At 44.1% G+C, this 6,000-nt stretch overlaps 1 protein-coding gene across 1 annotated transcript in view; it reads right to left on the reverse strand.

Annotated features, from left to right (window-relative positions):
* Positions 1-5,073, reverse strand: part of SLC7A1 (solute carrier family 7 member 1) — a 50,708-nt gene extending 45,635 nt beyond the window's left edge. Inside the window, exon 1 of the mRNA XM_081326875.1 lies at positions 3,808-5,073. The gene's annotated coding sequence lies outside the window, so the exon portion shown is untranslated. The remainder of the gene's footprint in view (positions 1-3,807) is intronic.
* Between the last annotated feature and the right edge of the window lie 927 nt (positions 5,074-6,000).

Here is a 6,000-nt window from a genome sequence, read left to right on the forward strand (position 1 = left end):
AGGCGGCGGGAAAACTACCCTCACTCAAGGAAGCAGTTATCACTGCCTGGAGCCAGCCTCGTGTCCCATCCCGAGCCCCATAAACCAGCCAGGAGGAGCACGGGTCAAACACGTGGTGGAGCTCAGCTTCCCCATGATCCTGTCCACGTCTTCAGGAGTCACAGGATCGAACTCCTCCCAGATAACATCAACAAGACTGCCCATGTCCTCATCGTCAGACTCTGCCCAGTCGGAGTCCAAAGCGGTCCGGATCCGAGCAATTTTCTCCAACAGATGTTGACTAAACTCCTCGGCACGACCCTGCAAGGGCTCCTCCCTCACCTCCTGATTAAGGAGGGAACAGGTCACCCTAAACAGGGCGGCCGGGCGATTATCTGCGGACGCGATGAGGGTAGCAAAGTAGTTAGACCTTGCCGTCCTCATCGCCACGAGATAAGATCTCGTAAAAGACCTTAGTCGCAATCGGTCGGATTCAGACCGGCTGGATCTCCAACAGCTCTCTAGGCCCCGTCTCCGACGCTTCATCTCCCGGAGCTCCATAGAAAACCATGGAGCCCACTGGGATCTGCACCGGGTCAGAGGCCACATGGGTACAACTCGGTCGAGTGCCTCTGTGGCTGCCTTTTCCCAGGCTTCCACTAGGGCATCGGCCGAGCTGTGAGCGAAGGAGGCAGGTGGGGATCCAAGCACCGCCTGGAACCGCTCAGGGTCCATTAAGCGCCTAGGGCGGAACCATCTCGTTGGTTCAACAACCCCACGACGGGGAGTGGCAAAACGGAAGACCATTGCAGCAATTTTGCATCATACTCTATGCTTTATAAGAATCTTGGAGATCAATGAGATTGCAGTGAAAACCACAATGTACATTAATTCCATAAATGAGAAAAAGCATGCATTAGTCCTAACAATGGACAAAATACTTCAAAAGGCAAGCTTAAACAAAGCTGAGCGCTTATTTTCAGATAATTACACCATAATTATAAAACCATAATTGCAGAAGTAAAAGCATCAAAGTCTGCATTCATTTGTACTAGTTCACACGTGTTACTTTCATTCTTTATTTATTTAACCTTACTTATATTTTTATTTCCTTCAGTTTCAGAATCAAATAAAGCCAATCAAGGAATAACAAAACTTTAATGTCAGTTCATTTCACTGGCAGGGTTCAGACATGGTAGTATATATAACCTGTTGTTAACTGTTTGCGTTGCACATTTCTATCTTCCTATCATACATTAAAAAAAGATTTTAAAGTCCTAAAAATAGATTGCAGGCTGTTGTGCGCAAATCAGACAAATGATGACTTCTAAGGGAGCCAAAACAGCAAACCAAACTACTTTCAACTAACAATGTGTGCAATGTTTGGATTTGTGCAAAATAAATTGTTCGTGGTTAACCAGAAAAGCTTACTAACAGTTTGCAGTTGAATTACCCACTTGATTTGATTTTATATAGCTTACAGACTGCTCCAATCATAAGTGGTATATAGTTCCCTCACCATAACTCAGGTTACTTCTAGTTCTCTGATTCTTCTACACCCAGAGGATTACTTAGAAATACACTCTGCCAATCTTCAAAGATAAGAGTCAGGGTGGTGCAGCAGTTTCAACATGACACTCCTCTGGCATACCCTCTCTTCTACCTTTTTTTTTCTTCCACCACACCCTCCACCCAAGGGGAACAGGGAGTGAGTGAAACAAAGCCTTTCCTGTCCTATAACTTTAATAGCGCCAACCTTCAGAGAATTTTAATTTCCTCTCCCCATTACACAAAAAATAATGAATTATTACCCAATCATCCATCCTGGACAAAACTGAGAAAGACTGGACAGTCTACAACCAGCTAAGTACTCACACATGGTTCTTTAAAGATCAGTCCCCACAAGGGTGGAAACATTTTTTCATGTCCAAATGTGGTTCACATAGGCAAAATCAGTGGAGGGTCACCAGGACAATGATCACTGTTGAAATTCGTAGTTGCAGGACACCTAACATCAGTCCTTGGTATCTCATGTCGAATGACAATTCTCTTCTGATTTTTTTAAAAGCTGGGTGAAGCTTTAGGGCTTACCTGAGGGTTTCAATCCATTGCATGCCACAAAATGGTAGGTAACCACTATATTAAAATACAGCAGCATGAAAAGTCTCATGGACTTTTGTACATGGTAGCTGTAGCAAGACTGCTATAGGCACAAAGATGGAAAGATTCTGAAATACCCACAATGGAGGAACCATTAATAAACATCATAGTATTTGCAAAAATGTAAAATTAACTTCTTGAATGTAGAGAAGACAACAAGTAAATTTATTAGTGACTGGATATCCTTTATGGACTTTTTACTGAAAATGGAAAAAAATGAACTGGTGACAGATATTTCATGAGTAAAAAGGATAATACTGGAGGGGAATTATCATGTAACCTTAAAAGAGGGAAGATAGATGACAATCATATTTATAACTGTATAAAGATCATTAACAGAATCTTTATCTATTTTCTCTTTTTCTTTCTTCTCTTTTGTTTACTTTTTCTGTTTATTCATTTGTTCTGTATTTTTATTTATTCTTTTTCTTTAAATCTGCATAGGTTTTTTTATCATACAAACTCATTTAATAAAAATTAAATTCAACTCAGCAGTATGGTCAGAAAAGATGGGAGCATAAGCTGTTCACCCTCATCTTAAGAAAAAGACAGGGTAGTATTTTTCATGATAGTTACTGTAGGTGTTTATGTTGGCAGCTATTTAAAGAGCGATGGGGAGCAGGGAGACAATCTCTTTATATTATAACAATATAACTTCCAGGGCAAACTTAAGCAAAGGAGTCATCATCACTCCTTTCAAAGTCAAAATTTTCACTGCAGGAGACACTGAAACCAGTTTTGGAACTTAACGTGTAATTTGCTTAGAAAATATATGCTGTTTTAGAGCGATTGTTTTTGTGTCCTGTTCATAGATCACAAGAAGAGGGGAAAAACCGATTCATAAAACAACCATTAACGATATACTGAGCAACCACCCAATATTCTTTCCATAGATTACTAAAGCAAACACATGTTTCGTGACCATAAATAAACGCAGAACCATCTTATCTACTTCGTAGTTTACAATTGCATCAGGGGGAATATCCCGAACCGAAAGCAACCCAAGTCAAATTAAGTGTGAAACCGTCCAGTTGTTGGGATTTTAAGTGATGAGTCACTTTAAAGAATCGTCGCCCCACCGCCCCACCGCCATTGCACGATCCGAAAAAAGGACCATTTAAGGAAGGACTTGTGTCATCCACGACCTGAGCCTGGAAAGGGTCGCCTGGAAAGCGCCCTAGGAAGGTCGGCAGGAGAGAAAAACGGAAAGCCGATCCAATCCGCTCGCCAGCCCGCGCGTCCTCCGATCTACCTAGGCAGGGCGCATGTTTCCGCCCTCCTCCACATCGCCTATCGCTATAAACATTGCATCATGCACCACGCTGCTTGCAAAATGGACTCCGAGCCTGGCAATGTGGCTGGGCGCCGAAGCACACGTCGATCGGTCCAACCGCTCGGGGAAATTCGTCCGGAGCCACGGCTGAAGAGTATCCGTCTAACGACCCCGGCTGACGGGAGAAAGCGGGGCGGTCGGAACGTTGTCGCGGCTTTTTCTGTAGCCTGGTCTGCCTGACACCCCCCCCCACCCACCCCCACCCCACCTCCGGCGATCTCTCTCTCATTCAGGGCATCTCAGCAAGGCTTGAAAGCCATCCGGCTCAGGAGACGGTAGAGGAGAAAGGAAGGACAGAGCAAGGAAACCTGGCCGGGGCGTAATCGGCTACTTACCTAGCTCGTATCCAGGGATGTTTCTACTACAGCCGGTGTAGAAAAGAAGAGAGGGGGGAAAAAAGGGACACTGAAGATGACCCGGAGCTGGGAAACGAAGCGGGACCTGCCGCGCGCTGAGCTCAGTTGTGGCAGCGCCGAAAAGCTCTCACAGCAGGCGCCCTCGGCGTTGCGCTCTTACAACCGCTCCCCCGCGGGTACTCGTAGTGTGACTCCTCCTCTCACTCTGGACTCTTAGTGAATGAAGGAAGGGGAGGGAAATTATAATAGTAACTAAAAGCAGCCTGGGGGTTGAGGAGGGCGGAGAGAAGAAGAAAAAAAAAGGCAAGAGAAGGAACGGTTGCTCGTAACAACCACTCGGTTGCGTCCTCCCTCTTTCTCCACCTCCGGCTGGTTCATCGCGGGGAAAGACAAAAGCGCCGAGCGATATTTGAGAAAGAAAAAAGAAAAAAAAGGAGGCGCGTGCCGGAGTACCCCCAACGGCCGACTCGTGGCCCTGAAGGCGCCTCCGCGGCTACAAACCCCGGGTGGGAACCGACACGCGCGACGGGCTTTCCGCCGCCAGCGTTCCCGCTTAAAGGTGCGGCTGTGGGCAAGGCGAGGAGACCGCCCAGCGGCGTTCGGGCCTCCTTCCTCACACGCGCCAGTTCTTGTCTCTTGTAAGCGCGGTGGAAGCCACTTCAAAGCCGAGCGCCTTTTCTTATTCTCTGGCGTCGTAATTTGGAGAGCTTCCGATGAGGCCGGAGAGTCCCTGATGAGAAAGAATAGCTGGAGGGATGGAAAACAGCGTAGCCTTCTTCATTTGTTTTGGACTTCAACTCCCATGATCCCCGCCGAGGAAAAGGCAGGATTCGGTGACGCCGATATCTACACTTGTCCCCTAAACCTTGAATGGCTTATCCATTCGTTTGGGCGAGGGAAATTTATTTAAAATATATTCTGATAGGCTGTATTTGATGTCTCCAAACTGGAGGACACTCCTAATTTTTTTTTTAAAAAAAATCTTTTATACGACTCTTCAGTAACTATGATTGCGCATTTCACCAACCTATGTCTACCTGAGTTAGGGTTTATTGAATGACTTAGTTACCTGGGATCACGGAAACAAACCCCGCAGATTGCGTAGGGTCCGCCCCCATCTTCTGTTCGAGGCCTTTTTAAGAATTCCGACAATGGATAAGGCAATCGTAATAAAATAAAAATCCGGGGAAAAAATGGCAAATTAATAAAGGCAACAAATTAATGCAATAATCTATAATGATCACTTTTCGCGAGGGAAAACCTTTTAGGGTCAATGGGACATATTTCCAGATGCACGTGTAATGCAGAAACAAGAACGTGTAAAACAGGAACAAAACTCTTTAATGTAAAAGTTGAATTTCAGTGGAGTGGGCTGTGTAGAGCACAAAACATTTCTATTAATGTCTGAATCTGACATAACAAAGATTCAGGTGACACTTGAAAGATGAAAAAAATATTTTGAGTGCTACAAGAGTCTGTTATTGGGTTTTCCCCTGTACTGTATACAGCTGTTGTGTTTTTCCTGGTAGTTGTGTACACAAAGCTTCAGTCCAAAGAGCTATTTCCAGCTAGAGCTGTGGTGCATTCTGAATGTAAACATGGTTAAACTGTATGGATCATGCACTTACATTTCACTTACAGATGGCAAAAGTTAGTTAGATTAACTTTCTTAGCCTCTTTTAAGTGCTATTTTTTTTTAAAAAAAACCTGCCATGTTGCTTGAATCCTGCTGCAGTCGTGCTGGCAAGGAAATGCTTGGTAATCCTCTGTCTGGCTTGCATCACTTACTGAGCAGTGAAGAATGCAGTGAGGGCTTTCACAGCTAAGAACTATATGGTCATTTAGCAGCAACTGTGTTAATGTAGATGCATGCATTACAACTGCCCATGCAGAATAGTCCCATAAAAATAACATGTGCCACTATCTACAAAGAATATTATTTAACTTGGAATCATAGGCATTCTATAATTATGATTATCATAAGTGTATTAGCCACCCAACTCCAATGGACTTTGGGAGGGGGGAGAGAGATGTGGAAGATTTTTTTTAAAAAAAACCAGTTGAAATAACTATCAGGATGTTTGGAAGATAATAAAAATTTTGTGATAAAATATTAAGGAGTTAACATTCAGCAGAATATTTTAGCAAAGGCAACCTTCCATATATTTTCGA

The sequence above is a fragment of the Vipera berus genome, assembly GCF_964194415.1.
Source record: "Vipera berus genome assembly, chromosome: 4".
Lineage (NCBI taxonomy): Eukaryota > Metazoa > Chordata > Lepidosauria > Squamata > Viperidae > Vipera > Vipera berus.